The sequence below is a fragment of the Callorhinus ursinus genome, unplaced genomic scaffold, assembly GCF_003265705.2.
Source record: "Callorhinus ursinus isolate GAN/ISIS: 27379988/994484 unplaced genomic scaffold, GSC_fseal_2.0 scaffold24, whole genome shotgun sequence".
In the NCBI taxonomy this organism is placed as follows: Eukaryota; Metazoa; Chordata; class Mammalia; order Carnivora; family Otariidae; genus Callorhinus; species Callorhinus ursinus.
The window spans coordinates 139,221-157,072 of record NW_027397086.1 but is presented as its reverse complement, the minus strand read 5'-3'; the positions used below and the strand labels follow the sequence as shown (position 1 = coordinate 157,072).

At 45.5% G+C, this 17,852-nt stretch overlaps 1 protein-coding gene across 6 annotated transcripts in view; it reads right to left on the bottom strand.

Annotated features, from left to right (window-relative positions):
* Positions 1-8,486, bottom strand: part of TSC1 (TSC complex subunit 1) — a 50,002-nt gene extending 41,516 nt beyond the window's left edge. For 2 of the 6 annotated variants that reach the window (XM_073905560.1, XM_073905555.1), the window contains exon 1: positions 8,085-8,485. The gene's annotated coding sequence lies outside the window, so the exon portion shown is untranslated. Of the gene's footprint in view, positions 1-5,812; positions 5,902-7,784; positions 7,896-8,084 lie in introns of those variants that run through there. The other 4 variants (XM_073905559.1, XM_073905556.1, XM_073905557.1 and 1 more) reach the window with 4 other exon arrangements.
* Positions 8,487-17,852: the final 9,366 nt, after the last annotated feature.

Sequence of the window (17,852 nt, the reverse complement as noted above, 5' to 3'; positions counted from 1 at the left end):
CTGGTACTTGCTGACAATATGGAAGCCGTTACAATAGTTCTTAAATAAACATATGAAACTGAATCTTGCCTTCAAAACAGTGTGACCTTAATGTGACCCTTCCACAGGACAAGCATAAAATATTTGTGGACAGCTATCATTTCTCTACCTTCTTCCCCTCTTTACCAGACTTTCTGTCTAAATGATCTCATATTAAATATGAGTCTCTACAAATACACTCCAATTCGCCTTTAAAATGTGGGCCATTCAAACTATATTTAGGTATCGTCTGGTCATTAGATGTAAGTTCCGCAAGGACAGGGACCATCTGTTTGGTCCCCCAGTGGACACCCCGGGCCTAGTGCAGCACCTGGCACTCAAGAGGCAAATATACTCTGTGCAAACCAGCAAAGGTTTCACCAACTTCTCTGGTCGTCGTTCCAGGGTGGGATGTAGAGTATGGAAGCTGAGCCTCACACACTGCGTCTGTCTAGTGAGTTAGCACGCGAAAGCTTGCCAACAAGCCCTTCACTATACTATGATGCTCAAAGTCGAACTCATGGATGGAGCAACTCTCTAACAATTAAAATCTCGTGCCCCAGATGACCGGGTAATTATATCTCCTTGTGGAGCACATTCTAGGCATTAAACACCAATGGTCCTCAGTGGCATATTCCAAGTGTGTGTCCACTGCTAGGAGGTGGGCTGGCCTCTCAGAAAGGCCAGCCAAATCATTCAGACGGGGAGTGCCTGCCTGGCCACAGTCAATCAAGAAAAGAACTGGAATTAAAACACAGAGGCCTCTAATATTCACAACCTTAACATCAGCTGTCAGTCCAGTGAGACATATAGACTTCCTGTTATGATTAATCCTAGTTGGATCTTTTACCTGAAAAGGAATATCCAAGGCAAGGGTAAAGTTGGGATATATATAAGATGAGCTCTCATAGCCGCCCAGCCAAGATCACTATCCTAGACAAAGGGACTGGCCCAGGAAATCGGAATTTTTTTTGTCCAATGCTCAACATTAAGACTTCTTAAATTCTTTATCGCTAGGCCAAAAAAATGGTTAATGGTAATAAGTTGTCATCAATCTAATGCTGGCTTGTCAAAGGTTACTTGCCATTATTTATATTTGTAATTGTTTATTTACTTATTTATTTATATTTAAACCCTGTCCTATGGAGTACTACCAGCTAAAATCATTCAGGTCAGTCAAGTGAGATGTGACCTGTGAACTTCTGAAAGGAAGTGAGGAATGAAGAAGACCCCCCTCAAAGATGTGTACCCCAAAGGGGGTGTGGATGGAAGCACCTGTCAGAGCATAACAGGGTCAATCCACATTCTTAACTTCAAGAGCCAAATTAAAGAAGAAACATGCCCCCTGGATCTAGATTTTTCCTCTTTCATATCTGACCCAAAAGCTGTGTTCTCACCTAAAAGCAACACTGTGATAGCACTTCCTACAAGGAGTCTTTTTGGGAAAAAATAAATAAATAAATAAACAAACAAACAAACAAACAAACAAATAAAGGGTAGGTTTGAGGAAGAAGAAGAGGGCTCTGTGCTGTTAGTATTTTGAGATTAAAGAGAAAGAGCACAGGTCAGTTTGTTTTCATAGTTCACCTTAATTTCATTCTTAAGGTGTTTGCAGATAGGTAGATGGCTTATATACCTAGGATTACACATGAACTCCAGCTTAACAGCCACGGACAGCCGTCATTGGCAGGACCCATACACATGTTTTCACATTTCTCTGCCCCAGGCGAGATGCATTACAAGCCGTGAGAGTGCTCAAAGCTTCCTAGCCCTTTATGAAATGCTAGTGGCAGGCACCGAAAATGCCTTTAGAAAGTATTTTATCTGAAAATATCAGCTGAACATTCAGACTTTTGGAAGGCCAGTACTGTGTGTGGCCTTCTACCCTAGGACTCCTCGGAAATGCAAACCACATCGCCTGAGATGATTTCATGCACACCTGTCTATGACGTATACATGCAGGCAGATACCCTTTGCCGTAACCTGCTGTCTCTACTCAGGTTTTTCATCTAAAAATTCAAAGACAATTCAGATACGGGTTCAGTCACAGATGGACAATTTCAGTATGAAGTGAAGTACAAGTAGAAGAGAACCATTACACCATTATGTTAACAACAAAGATAATAGTAATAATCATACACTAAGACACTATTGTGTTCAGCTCTGGCTCAGTAACGGTCTCAGGTGATTTCTTAGGACAATATTCTATCAAGTGAACAAAGCTACCGTTAGCACAAAAGCATCCAAAAAGGATAAGATACTAGCTCCGATTCCCTCTTCCCACGGACATACAGAAGGAGAAGGGGGTAGGAAACACTACTTTATATGTCAGAGTGAAGCAGCTGATGGCAAAACCTGCCAAAATGTGTAGTCGTGGGTGACTTCCACGGTCTCGCAGCCGCAGGCCCTCTCAAGGTCACATGAACTGGGGCAGGGGAGCTCCAGATTCGCCATTCAGAATTTTTGCCATTAGGGACCTTGAAGGACAACTTGCTGAAGCTTATACCCTATTTCAAAGGTGAATCTTGCCGAACTTGCCTGTAGAGACAGAGCTGGATTTCAGTAAGATGTATCTCTTCTACAAATAATGTTTCTTTTAGCCTGAACAAAATTATTTACTGAGAAAATACAGGTCAGACAGATACCATGTATGTTTCAAAGAGTCACTCTACAGAGCTTCCCCTAAAAGAAACCTGAGCAAACTGTTAAGATTTCTTCAAGTTTCAAGTTCATAGAACTAAAATAGAAATACCCTAGGGAATAAAGGCATAGGGTTTGATTGATAGTCTAGGACAGTGGTTCTCAAATGTGGTCCTCACACCAGCAACAGCAGCATCACCTGGGGATTTGTTAGAAATGCAGACCCTTGGGCCTGGAACCACCTCTGAATCAGAACCTCTGGGGGTGGGGTCTTCTGAGTCATTCTGATGCCCACTAAAGGTTGAGAACCACTGGTCCAGGAAGAAGAAGGATGATGCCAAGAAACATTAAAAACATATATTTAATACATAATTTTATAAATACTTTGGGGTTCAGAGGGAAAAAAATACATAGTGCATAAACCTTGGGAAAAAACCCAGTGGAATTCTGCCAGGTGCTAAAGGTACCAGCACAGACCCAATGCCAGGCCTGACAAGCATTTAGCAAGTTCCATACCTGAGATCTCCACTTCTGATTTTTTTTAAATGTGCCATTTAAGGTTGAATTCCCAGGGAAGTGTAAAGAATCTTTCAATATAAAATTTTAACAAAATGACTTATAACACAAATAGCACACAGGTCCATCTTTAAAAGGCTTGGGCCTTTCCTATCTACCCGTTTAAAAAAAAATTGTTTTTAATAAAGTCCAAATCCATTTTTAAGAGGAGCAATCTATCTAGAATAATCAGTTGGGCGGCAAGCTAGGTCCATAAAGTTCCTGAATGAATCTGTACGAACTGTTTCGTAGTGATGGAACAGGAAGGGATACTTGATCCAAAACTTTCCACAGATTTTCAGAGGGGAACTGAGGCCCCCCCAAAAGTTAAGAACCACTGACCTATGAATTAGTTACAATTAGCAGTTCATGTTGTTTATCAAAGTGAAAGATGAAAGGTTTGGGCTCTGAAGTCAACCAACAGGGTTCAAATCCCAGCTCAGAAGCTGAGTAAGTGACCTTAGGCCTGTTTCCTCATCTCCCTATCCTGTCTCTTAAGGCTGTGGGAAGAGTTCACAGGGATCATGCATGTCAAACACTTAGCACAGTGCCAGGCACATAAGTACCAAAAATAAACTTGATTATAACAGTATTGCTACTAAACAAAATGTATTATTGCTGGCTCCATAAGGCTTAGCAGTGTCTCCATGTAACAACTTGTATGTGAAACATTGATAAAACCATTCCATAATTTAGGGGCGCCTGGGTGGCTCAGTCAGTTAAGCGACTGCCTTCGGCTCAGGTCATGGTCCCAGGGTCCTGGGATCGAGCCCCGCATCGGGCTCCCTGCTCAGCGGGGAGCCTGCTTCTCCCTCTCCCTCTGCCTGCCTCTCTGCCTACTTGTGCTCTCTCTGTATCTCTCTGCCAAATAAATAAATAAAACCTTAAAAAAAAAAAAAACCATTCCATAATTTAAAATGGATACACTCCATGTTTGCTACTGTGCTCTGTGAACCATTCAAAGTAACACAGGTCTTACCAAATGCATGCAGACATGAGGGTCACTACATCTGTTCTTCGTTATCACTCCCTACTGGGCCTTCCATCACCAACAGAAAGACAAAATTGTCCCTCGTTACTCAAATACTTCATGGTCTCTTTACTTTAGAAAGTGACCTGTGAGTTCTAGGCCAGTAACTACCATGCCTTGTTTTGTATCAAAGCTAGGTTTTTAAGGCATTTTACCGGTTAGATGACAATCTGAATTCATTCATCTGTTACCTTTTGCTACTTCCCTGGACAGAACAAAAGTTAGCACTGCACAAGGGACAAGAAGAAACTAGCAAGGTCTTAACATCATATACCTTTTTTATATAAAAAAAGGTATTCACCCTTTTGGGGGGGAACTCTTTTTTTATTTATTCACCCCCTCCAAAAAAAACACAGACATTAGATATTAAGTGACTAATTTCTTGGGACGCCTGGGTGGCTCAGTCTGTTAAGTGGCTGCCTTCAGCCCGAGTCATGATCCCAGGGTCCTGGGATCGAGTCACACATCGGGCTCCTTGCTCAGCAGGGGGCCTGCTTCTCCCTCTCTCTCCCTCTGCTTGTGCTCTGTCAAATAAATAAAATCTTAAAAAAAAAATTTTTTTTAAATGACTAATTTCTTGTAACTATAGGCTTAAAAAGTAAATCAGAAAAGAATAATCTCAAATTGCTGATGGTAGACCTCTTTCAGACCAATTTAAATGGCAAAATTTAGTACTGTCATGCAAACTAAATTATACTAAGCAGTGAGGGAAAAAACTCAAGTGTGAATGTATGCTAATTATACACACATATTTTTTAAAGCAAAAAGCTACAGGTTTGAATGTTATTGAGTACATTTTGCCTTCATGCTTAATTTCAGCTACTTACATGACAAACAAAACTAATATAAATAAAACTAATCTCCCAAAGAGAGACTTAAAATATAATGAACTTAGAGGGAATTACCTTTTAAAAAATCATGTGATATAAAGGAAAGGATAAACAAGTCTTCACTCAACAGGTCAGGCTAAGAGTCACCAATTTGCTTAGTTATTATAAAGCCATTAACACTTAGATTCAACCAATTTAGTCAGAATGTTTAGCTGAAGCCCCAGGAGGACTTGAAATCCCAGAAATTTATCAGAAATCCTCTAATTCACAATCCAACTCTCTTATTTCACAGATGACGAAACTGAAGCTCAGAGAACTTCAATGGCTTGTTAAAAGTCAAAAACTATTTGATTTTTAGGAAAGCTTAAAATGGTTGATGTGTTGCTGTCTTTGGCTCATTTGCATCCAAGAGTATACAATTAATTCCAGGAAAAGCTAATTTTACTCCACTATGGCTCTGAAACCCGGAAAAGAGCATCCCTGTACCCTAACAAATGGTGAAAAAAGAGCTGCAAGATCAAGTCAGAGCCCAAAACTCACCCACCACTACCCACACCAGAGTTGAGAGACTATTTTAGGAAATGCCTCTGCTATAAATTATACATTAAAGGAAAAATAGCCAAACTGATACTTGAAGCCACTGGTCTTCAACTTCTGGTGTACAGCAGAATCACCTATGACTTCTTCCAAAATATATATCCAGGGTGTCCCTGAAGACCAAATATGTAGGTCCACCTACTGTGAGGCTAGACATCTGTGCATGGAGGTTCTGATGAACACTACGGCTTGAGATCTCTTGTTCCCGGCAATTTCATTATTCTGTAAACACCACATAAACAGTTATATATTTGATTTGTCCTAGTAAGACTCTTCAGTTTCAGCTCACAACTGGAACCAAGCATGCACAAAAGGCATCAGATTGCACCACAACAGTAGCAGTATGGGGCGTCTTTGCTCTTGGCCCAGCAAGAGAGAGTACAACTGAGTCACAGGATTTGAGACATTCCAAGTTAACAGAGGTAAGTGAGAAGGCTGGCAGCCGCCTAAGAATCTAACTAGGAATTCAGACACATACCAAGTCTTCATGACACCAGGAAAGGCATGAAGTGAAGAAAGCCTACATCATCTACCCTTCCAGGCACCTGATGTAAGAGTGTTTTGGATAAGATACTAACTTTAGTAAGAGGGTATTTTCATTTTACATCTTCTATAAATACCCCTTAAGTTTACACCAGGTGTTTAGAGGAAGATTCTGCAGCTCCCCAGGGCAATAGCAAAGAATGTTTCAGTGTTTCTGAGGAGCCTCATTTGCTTGATGCATGACTGTTACAGGTACATTTCCCTGCACAACCCTAAATCAGCTTTCACATTTGCATATTCCAGGTTTACTCAGGAATGTTCAACTTAAGAATCACAGGTGGTTGCTCAGTAAATCAAGGGCTCCCAGAAGATTCAGTTTTATAATGCTTCTTGAAATTTACAGCTCCACTTTGCCAGCATGTTTGAATTCAGATGACTCCAAGTTGATCCCAAAATTATAAATCAAAGTATCTCAGAAGAGTATTATTCTATTTTAGTACTTTTACAGCTTACTCTATGTAAAGTGAAGTGCTATTTCTATGCTTTCTATAAAAAAAAAAAACAGCAAGGATTTTAGTAAGCCTTCTTTCTGCAGTAAACGCATCAGTTTTATAAAAGCATCAAATACTTGCCAGCCTAATTTAGACTAACATATTTACAAGCACAACACTGCCATCCCAAACAAGGCTAAAGTGCATATGCACCTACAGCTATGCGTCTATACAAGCAAATGTACCCCTCTTCAAAATTAAACACACACACACACACACACACACACAGGCACTTGTGCACAAACTCTGGCCAACTGATTGATCACTTAATTAGAATGACAGGCTGGCTTTGGTCAAATAACAGATAAATGAAAGTATAAAAAGATGAATGTGAGTATAAATAATGGCAGGAGCACAGTCTTGGAACCCATAGCATAGTCCTAGACCCCAATTCCAGCCCTGGCTCAGATAATCCTAGAGGTGTGACCTTGCAAGTAACCCTAATCTCTCTGGGCCTCAGTTTCTTCACCAGGGAAATGGAAGTATTAACAGAGGCTGCCTCTTCCCTTTGTCGCAAGGACGAAAGGAGATGATGACTGCAAAGCACTTCCATAACGAGTACTCCATAAACGTGAGCTGTTGTTATTAGGGGGACCGCGCCCCCTCCCAAGCTCCCCAACCCCCAAATCCAAAACACACGAAGCAAAACTCTTTAACCGAAAACACAAAGAGCTTTAATTCTAAAAGGTCTCTCCGACTGCGGGCTCTTCATCCTCCAGTTCCTCAAATGAATGAATGAGCGTCTAGGAGCGGCTCTGCTGTTTCTAAGGTTCACCTCTGCTGACTTTAAGGTAACTGTCTTTCACCATCAATTAAACACCCACAAGGAAACCCGGAGTGAGGCACCCTAGTCCTGCCAATTTCAGTGGAGACACCGAGTCCAGGCGAGTCCTCGATGCCCACAGGCAGCCTCCATTCATTCTCCTCCCCACCGCGGACCCCTCTCCTGAAGCCCCAGAACCAGCCGCCCTCCCCCCACAGGCCCTTCCCCTCCGGCCAAGGCTGTCTCTCCTGCCCTCCGCACCCCGAGGGAAACTGTCACCCCACCAAGTGAGGGGCTGGCGAAGGGGCCCACCTCACCCCTGCCCTCAGCACCGCGCCCCGGGGGTGCAGCCGTCCCCTAGGCCGCCGAGGAGGAACGAAGTGCTGGTCCGGCCCGCCTCTCCTCCCCAGGGACTCGCCAGCTCTGCGGGGCCCCGCCAGAGATAGCGCGTAATAAGAGGGAGGGGTAAGCTCTCCGAACACCCCTTCCCGGGGTTCCCTCTCCAGCAAGCGAGCCCCTTGCCCCAGTCCCTCGGGGCCTCCCAGACCAGGGTCATGGTGCCAGGGCTGCCCCGAGAAGCCCCCATGAAAGGGAGGGGGAGACACCCCCATACTCACCCACCGTCTCCTCCCCCTCAGCTGTTTACCTCACAGTTCCTCCAGCCTACAGGGCGCCGCCATCTTGGACGTACAGCACCTCCCCCCGTCGTGAAAGGTCCACGGTCGCTGCAGCCTCCGCCACGAAAAAGAGTGCCCAGTTGGGTCTCGCCTCCTTCTCGACCCCAGTGACAGATGACGGCGGCCGGCAGCCCGGTTGGACGGAAGAGGCCCTCCTGCTCATTACTGATGATGCGAGCCGTTCGGGAAAGGACTCAGGAGAGTTTGGAAGGTAGGGGGGCGGGGACGGGCGGAAGGATCCCGAAAGGGGGGGCCGCTGAGAGATCTTGTGACTCCGAAGGAGGAGAAAAGAAGGGCCGGCGTGGCGGGAGGAGCCACGCGAGGGAGCGAGGGGCGGGGCGGAGGTCACGTGCCCGGCCCGGCGGGCGGGGCCGTGCAAGAGGCGTAAACAAGGTGGCCAAGCTGGGTGTGGTTGGGCTGCCTCCTGCTTTCCCTCCTGCCGTTCCTGCGCTTGCAGTCCTGGCTGCCCCCCCTAGGGTCTCTCTCTGCCCCGCTACAGAGCTGCGATCGTGTTTCCCAAAGAGCCACTGGGGCCCGCGTGGGTGAAGGGTCCGCCTTGGAGCTTTGGAGGAGTGGCAGCTCATCCAGGCAAGGAGGGAAAAGCTGCACCAGGGCAGCCTTCTTTCCTTTGCAGAATATTTGCAAAATCCCACCTTGCTAACACTGGGAACGTGGTCACGACAGCTCTGGGAAACCACCCTGATCAGAGCAGACATTTTTAAAATAAGCAGCCTTAATTCCGTTCCTCCTACTTCTTAGCTATGTGAACCTAACTAGTCTTGAAGTCCTCTGAGCCTCAGTTTCTTCCTCTGTGAAAAGGGCATAATAGCCTTCCCGAAGTGAGGATTCAAGTCCCACGCATAGTAAGTGCTCAACAGGTGATGTTCTTCACCAGAGGCGGGTGCCATAAGCACTATGGTACAAAGAGAGTGAGAGCCGAGCGTGAGATGAGTCTAGGGGTGGATTTTGAAAGGTTTTTTTGAAGGAGTGGGCCTCTGCTTAGATTTTCAAGGAAAGGTACGTTTTGTGAAATAGAAATGGAGAGGTGGATGAAAGGAAAAGGGCATTTCAGGCCAAAAGCACCAAGGAAGCAAGAGCCTGGAGGCAGTAAATGCTGAATGACTTAGGGGAATAACAAGTTTTGTCATGGAAACCAATTGGGTCACAATGCAAGTCAGCCCATGATTTAAGGGGCCAGGTGTGTGAGTGGCCAGCATAGTGGGTGCTGTCAGAATTCCGAGGGGCCCAGAGTGGTCCCAAGTAGGGCTGCTGCTAGCTTATACGGTGCCTTTGTGAGAATTAGAGACACCCCTTCTGGGCCCATAGCCGCTATGAGCAGAGCCCAGGGTGTATTTCAGCCCCTACCCTCACGCCCCGAACCCTCCTGAGGGCCCCTGAGCAGTGCACAACCTTTATAATCATGCTGGCTTATGAGGGAGGTGGGCATTGAGCTGGGGATTCAACCAGTCTAACGTGGTGAAGGAGGCATTGGGGGGAAGCCCAGAGATCTTGATTCAAATGGATCAAAGTTTGCATGCAGGTTTCTGCCATTGCGCCAACTGAGTTAGCGTTCGTTTCCTCATCCACAACATAGGGAATAATAATGCGTACCTAGTGGGGATTTGAAGTTGAATCAGTGAGACATTAAGACATAACTGGGGTAAAACCTACTTCAATAAATGTCACTTTTGTTACTGTGTTAATTGTGCTCATGGCCGGCATCCATCACTCCCAGGAGCTGGTCCACCACATGCTAAATTCTGTGTAGCCACCCAAATATAGTCAGTTAGGGTGGAGATGAAAAGTTTGGGGGAGAATGGGAAGGATCTGGTTTCTCCCAGTCCTGCCAGTCCACAAACCATTTCACAGGAACGGACTACTGTCTTTGCATTCATACCAGCGCAGGGACCCACGTGCATTCGGAGATTTCTGAGGCCAGTGACTGGAGTGCTCAGGTTAAGGGGTGGAGTCAGGGGCCAGGCACTGCTCCAGAGCTCTGACCCAGGAACCTCCCTCCCTACCCCCAATTTTCCTTGGCTCTCTGACCTCATCCTGCTGGAATGTTTTCCTCCGTGGAAGGGAGCAATGATCCATGGAGCTCATCAGCTGCTGGCCCTCAAGGGGGCCATAACCACATTGTTACTGTTTATGCAGTGACTGGAAGAAGAATGGTAATTGTTCTCTCGATATGGACCACCAGGGGCTTGAGAGAAGAGGCCAGAAAGCACAGGCAGAGGCCACCATCCCTTGCCACTCTCAGTTTGGGCTGCCTGGGTATTTTCTCCTTTTCTGGGATTAAGTTTTGTCATTTGCCGAAAAGTTGTTAATGAGACCACTACCTTCCAGGTGCCATCCTGGAGCCTCCTTGTGGCAGGAGCTCCCCAGCTGGGCTTTCTCCAACAGTCATGGTCTGCCTCCCTGAACGTGACAAGAAACAAATGAGCTGCGCCCGTGTTGGCAGGTGGTGCTGACTTGGTGTAGATGATAGACATCCACGGCATTTGTCTGTGCAGAGTCTCCCCCTTGCCTTCCTGGAGCAACCACAGTACCACCCTCAAGCCCCAGGCACCTGGGCCCAGCCTAGCCAATCCCAGATCCCCATCATCTAGCCAAAGTGATTGGCCGTTGGACATGTGACTTGAGCTGGACCAATCAGGGTGCTTCCCTGGGTCTATATATGGATGCTGAAAGAGAGGTTGCCTTTCCCCTGGGGTCATGAAACTGGGATGAAGAAACTCTGATCTTCTACTTCCCCATCTCTTACATCAACTCTGAGAGAAATCCAGCCAAAAGATGGAAAAGACTTACACAGAGACAGAGACGGAGACAGAAAAAGAAATCTAATTTGCTATCTCCTGAGTTTTCAGAGTCCCTGAGGCTAGATTCGCGCTGGCCTCCCAAGTTCCATGAGGCAGCCACTATTTTTGCCGATGCTAGTTTTGGTTACAGGATTCTCCCAGATGCAATGAGATCTGAAGGCCTTTGGAAGGACTCCACTAGTTCAAAATACTTCTCCTTCATCCATTTGCGTGGTCCTCTTGCTTCGGCTTTCAGCTTTCTGTATGGCAGCCTCATGCCAGTGACCTGCCTCCAGCGGCCACACATCTCCTGCAGGGCCAAGCCCCTGTTTCTGGCGGGAGGCTCCACAGCCCTGGAGCCCGGTCTCATCAGCAGCCCCTCGCTGTCTAGCACTGTGTCCAAAAGACGAGGATGATACATGTCTACACTACATACGTATATGACTATATACCTATATAAGCATGTACTTTTAATTTATGTAAATACTTTATGTCTCAGATGGCAATCTCTTTCTTACTTTTTTCCCCACTCACCATTGTTTTGGAGCTCCATGAACGTTGCTTTGTATTCATCTAGCCAGTAGCTTCTAACTGCTGACAATTGTTCAATGATGCAGCTCTAGCCTGATCTACTCTCCACTCTCCGAGGGAATGACACCCACAGTCCCATCAGAAACAACACTGTGAGAAACATCACTGTCCTTGTTCCCTTATGGATACAAATGAGAATTTCTTTGGGATGCATATCTAGGAGTAGAACTGGTGGGCTTACTTTTTTTTTTTTTTGGTTGTTTTTAGAGAAATTGTTTTAGCTTTATTAGGGTATAATTGATATACAAAAAAAAATGCACACATGTAATTGTCCATATCTGGATGCCTGTAGACATATGCATACACCCATGATACCATTGCCACAACCAAGGTACTAAACATACCCATCACCTCCAAAAATTCTGCACAGACTTACCACCAAGTTATTCCCCAGAAGGGCTGCCCCAGTCTGCTCCCCACTAGAAATCCACAGAAGTGCCCACATCCCTGCCAACACTTGGCATTGACTAGCTCTTTCATTTTTTCGGCACAGTAGGGCTATAGTGACACGTTCTTGTTTTAATTTACCTCTATTAGTGAGATAGAGCGTTTCTTCATATTCTTGTTAAGCTTGTGGGTTTCTTCCTAATCTTTCTACCATTTTCACGGTAGAGTTGGTAGAGTTACTATCTTTCCCTTGTTGATTTGTGGGAGCACCTCTGTTCTAGCAATGTGTCCCTTGTCGGCTACAGATATTCCCAACATCTCCCCCAGTCTGTTATCATACTAATAATTGTATCGTACTTCATTGGAAAGGAGACATTAATCCTGATGTTATCAAATTCATCTCCTTTTTTTTCTTTTGGAGACTTAACACTTTGGGTTTTTGAGGTTTTGTTTAAGAATGCCCTTTCCAAGGGGCACTGGGTGGCTCAGTAGTTAAGTGTCTGCCTTCGGCTCAGGTCACGGTCCCAGGGTCCTGGGATTGAGCCGCACATCGGGCTCCCTGCTCCGCAGGAAGCCTGCTTCTCCCTCAGATCCTGGGTCTACAACCCAGCCATGTGGCCTGGATGAGTCACTGAGCAAGTTCAGTTTCTCCACCTGGAGAATGGAGATGACGCCCATACCTTAACCACCTGATTCAGAGGGTTGCTGGGACAGTCCAGCATGAGACACAGAGCACCTGCCACAGTGTGGGCGTCAATAAACATTGTTTTTGCTCTTACCTGCCGTATGAGTGTCCTCAGCTGCCCTAACAAATTACCACCAGTGGGGTGGCTGAGAACAGGAGAAATGTATTCTCTCACCGTCCTGGAAGCCAGAAGGCTGAAGTCAAGGTGTAGGCAGGTTTGGTTCATTCTGGAGGCTTTGATGGAAAGTGCGTTCCATGCCTCTCTCCTGCCTCGGGATGGTGCGGCCGACTTTGACGCTCTGTGGTTTGTAACTGTGTCACTCACTTCTCTGCTTCTGTCTTCATGTGACCTTCTCCTTGGGTGTCTTCAAATGGCCCTCTTCTTCTTCTTCTTCTTCTTTTTAAAGATTTTATTTATTTATTTGACAGAGAGAGACACAGCGAGAGAGGGAACACAAGCAGGGGGAGTGGGAGAGGGAGAAGCAGCCTCCCTGCTTGGGAGGGGCTGGATCCCAGGATCCAGGGATCATGACCTGAGCCGAAGGCAGAGGCTTAACGACTGAGCCACCCAGGTGCCCCCACATGGCCCTCTTCTTGTTGTGTGTTGCTTCTCTTCTTACAAAGATACCCATCATTGGATTTAAGGCCCACTTTAATCCAGCCGGTATGGTTTCATCCATACCGCACTACACCTGTAAAGACCCTCTTTCCAAATAAGGTCACATTCTGAGGTACCAGGTAGACATGAATTTTGGGGGAGGACACTATTCAATCCCCTGTGCCTGCTTTCAAGGAGCATAGAATCCAGCAGATGGGATGGGAGCGGGATTGACCGTACTGTGACTCAGAATCAGGTCCAGCCCAGGATCAACCTGCAAAATGCTATAGATAAAGAGGTTGTACTCAGAGTAATGAGGGCAACTTACATGGTGGGAGTGGGTTATGAGCTTTGCTTCTCGTTCAATCAGGAATTTGCCAAATGGTGATGGGGCAGAGGGGCAGTACAGGAGGAAGACCCAGCTTGAGCAAAGGCATTCCAGCAAGACCACCTATGGCTGTTTGCTTGATAAATGGTCAGATGTAAGCTATGTGTGAAATAGAAGATAAGAAAGTCAGCATTGGAGGGCCTTGAGCTAAATAAGAAGCCTGAATTCTAACTGGAGGCAATGAACGGCCCCTGAAAGTTTGAGAGTTGTCTGTTGAATATTGTCAAAGGTTTCATCTTGACTTTAATGCCTGCTAATTTAACTGAAATGGCGTGTCGGCTGTCTCCTTGGGCAAATCGCCATCAAACCTCTCTTCTCTCCTTGCAATGCAGCGTGCAGGGCCACATTCCAGAGTGTTCCACGTTAGCCTCATGATCACCATGAGACCCTGCCCCCTCCCGTGCCCCGCAAAGCACATGTATTCACAATCAGAGGTTCTATGTTAGTTGTGCCTCCTCTGAGGAATATGCAGTGATCATTTGGGAAATGATAAATTTAGATCCCTAACTCACACCCTATGCAAGAATAAACTCCTAAGGGACCCAGAGCTCTAAGTGTCAAGAGTGAAACCATACAAGTGCTGGAAGAAAACAGCGTGAGGGGTGCCTGGATGGCTCAGCCAGTTATGTGTCTGCCTTCTGCTCAGGTCGTGATCCCGGGGTCCTGGGATCGAGCCCCGTGTTGGGCTCCCTGCTCAGCGGGAAGCCTGCTTCTCCCTCTCCCACTGCCCCTTCCCTGGCTCATGCTCTCGTGCTCACTCTCTCTCAGATGAATAAATAAAAAAATCTTAAAAAAAAAAAGAAAGAAAGAAAAGAAAAGAAAAGAAAAGAAACCCAGCATGAGTGAACTTTTTGTATTCAGGGGTGAAAAAAAAAAAAAAGACCTTTCTAAAAATGGCCAAAAAGTCAGAAGCAGCAAAAGAAAAGGCTGACAAATTAGACAGTCTCCCCAGAGGAAACAAAACAAAACATCTTTTGCACGGCAGGAAGAAAATAAGCAGTCAGAAAATAAATGAGGAAGAGAAAATATTTGCAACGTATAGCACAAGCTTCCTAATATGTACAGAGAACTCTTAAGAATCTTTAAAAAAAAAACACCATTATTTCATACCAAAAAAGGGCAAAACACATGAACAGAAAGTTCACAGAAAAAGAAACATGATTGAGTTCAGACTTCTAGCCTCTAGAACCAGCAGGAATAAGTTTCTGTTGTTTGAAGCCACCTAGTTGGGGTCATTTGGTACAGAAGCCCTCAGAAACTGATATACTGACCATAACAAGGAATTCCTGTAATTTAATAATACGTTGAATAAATAAAAACCACTGATTCTATAGTGATACTCAAAAGTAAGGGTAAAAAAGAAGAGAGAAGAGCAAAAAGATCCAATTATGCCAACACTTTATGAGGAAAATCAGCAACGAACGGGAAAAGTTAATCATTTCTGTTCTCATTGTTGGAAGAACTGTGGTTCATTCACACTTTATGAAGGAAAGCTCTTCTTCACGGAAAAAAATGCCAGATAACAAACATAGGAGGAATGGTAGGATTCGAAGAATCACCATTTGCAACCTCCAGTGAAGGGACTCCATCCTAAAACATCCCACCAAAGTCTACTCAAGCCCTGGCCCCAACTTCCAGTCGGCATGGGGTGAAGGTCATGAGGAATCAAACAAAACCACAATGCAGGACCTTCCATTAGACTGGTCTGGGCTTTTATAGGGGAAAAAGAAAACCCCAAAAACAACAACAAAAATCAATGTCAAAAGAAAGGGATAGTGGGTGGTGTTGTGTCATAAAGGAGACTAAAGAAACAAGCAAACATAGCGCTTGAAACTGGGCAGGATCCTGATTCTGAAAGAGCGACTCTAAAAGAAAATTGGGGGAAACTGCAAAAATGTGAACATGGGCAGCATATTCGATGGGATTGGGGAATTACTGATAATTCAATAACTGTAGTTACATGATGTTGCAAGAAATAATCTGTTTTTCAGAGATACACACTCAAGTATTTGTGGGTAAAGCATCATGATGTCTGTAATACACCTTCAGAATATTTTATCAGAACAAAATGTATTTAGACAAACATACATATGCATCTAGAGAGATAAACCACACTCGGCAAATATAACTACTGTTGAAGAACAGTGGTGGATATATAGGTGTCCATTAGACACTTATCATTTGCTTTCCTGTTTGAAATTTTTCATCATAAAAACTTGAAAAAATATTTGAAGATCAAAAAGTAATTGGAAAAGGCAGTGAAGGAAAATCTGTGATTCTCATCCCAAGATGATGAAGTCCTCTGGACTCCGGATCTGTCCGTACCTCCCTGCACCTCCACTTTCCCCATCTGTGGAAACGAGGGGCTAAGCAGGCTGGCCTGTCCGTAAATTGTGGCAAAAGGCACATAACACAACATTTACCATCTTAACCCCTTTTAAGTGCCCAGTTCAGTGGTGTGAAGCATATTCACATTGTTGGGCTGCCATCAGCGCCATCTCTCTCCAGAACTCCTTCATCTTGCAAAACTGAAACTCTGTCCCCAGTAAACATGAACTCCTCGTTTCCTCTTCCCCAGCCCCTGGCACCCGCCATCCTACTTTCCATCTCTATGATCTTGACTTCTGTAGGTCCCTCAGATGCATGGAATCCTACAGGATGTGTCCTGTGTCTGGCTGGCTTCGCTCAGCTTCATGACCCCCAGGCTCAACCATGTTGTCACGTATGCCAGGATCTCCTTCCTCTGAAGGCTGAATAATATTCCACCATATGGATAGACCATGGTTATTTTTTTTATTTTTTTAAAGATTTATTTATTTACTTGCCATTTGCAATGATGTGGAGGGAACTAAGGGCATTATGCTAAGCAAAATAAGTCAATCAGAGAAAGACAATTATGATGTCACTCATACGCAGAATTTAAGAAACAAGACAGAGGTGCATAGGGGAAGGGAGGGAAAAATAAAACAAGACAAAATCAGAGAGGGAGACAAACCATAAGAGACTGTTAACCATGGGAAACAAAGTGAAGGTTGCTGGAGGCGAGAGGGGTAGGGGGTTGGGGTAAGTGGGTGATGGGCATGAAGGAAGGCATGGGTGGTAATGAGCACTGGGTGTTATATAAGACTGATGAATCACTGACCTCTACTTCTGAAACTAATAATACACTATATGTTAATTGAATTTAAATAAAAATAAGTAAATTTTTTAAAAAGAAAAGAGATTTATTTATTTTAGAGAGGTGGGGAGGGGCAGAGGGAGAGGGAGAGAACCTCAAGCAGACCCCCTGCGGAGCAGGGAGCCCAACTTGGGGCTCGATCCCAGGACCCTGAGATCATGACCTGAGCCGAAGTTGGACACTTAACCGACTAAGCCACCAAGGTGCCCCATAGACTATGTTTATTGGTGTACCTGTCGTCAATACACATGTGTGTAGCTTCCCCCGCTTGGCTGTGAATACTCTGGCTGTGAACATGAGTACAAATAGCTCGTTGAGTCCCTCCTTTGGATGCTTTCAGGTGTATGCCCAGAAGTGGAAAGGCTGGGTCTGGGATGGTTTGTAAAGAACCCTTTCCTGCTTTCCAAAGGAGGACATGTGTGTGTCCTTTTTAATCTACAAACCACTCATTTTGCAGATGGACATGGTGCATGGACATCCCACCTTTCAAGGACATACTGTCTGAGTCACAAGGGCACTGGGTCGCCCCCCTCTGCCCAGCATCTAGATCGCCTTCTTAGGTGGAGGCCACCTTTCTGCAGGCTCATGGGGTGATAAGAAGCAACAGGAGGAAAAAAAGCCTGGTCCTTCAGTGGGCTCCGATAAAACGGTAGCTTGGAAATCGGTGAAGGTGGCCAGTATATGCAAATTATATGTAAATTGAGTGCAAATCCCAGGAGCTGAAAGCCTCTTTCTTGTGGATTCTGTGCTGTGTCGCCTGCAGGATGCTCCTAGTGTGGATAAGCAATGGAGAGTGGGCTCTTTCCCAGATGGGTGTGAATTTCTAGTCCTCTGCAAAGGTGTGTGCCTGCTCCCAAATATCTTTCCTCTGACTCCCTGCTTCCGTGTTCCCTGGGTTCCCTGCTTCCTGGGTCTGGAGGCTGCAGCAAGGCCCCCCGGGCCAGGTAGGCTGCTCAGGGGAGACAGGGCCTCTCCCTGCTTGGCAGCCTCGACAGGCTCCTCTACCTAAGCAGCAAGGCCATCACTTGCAGGGGATGTTCCTCGCCGCGTCTTCACTAGGGAGGTGAGGACCCACTGGGAGCT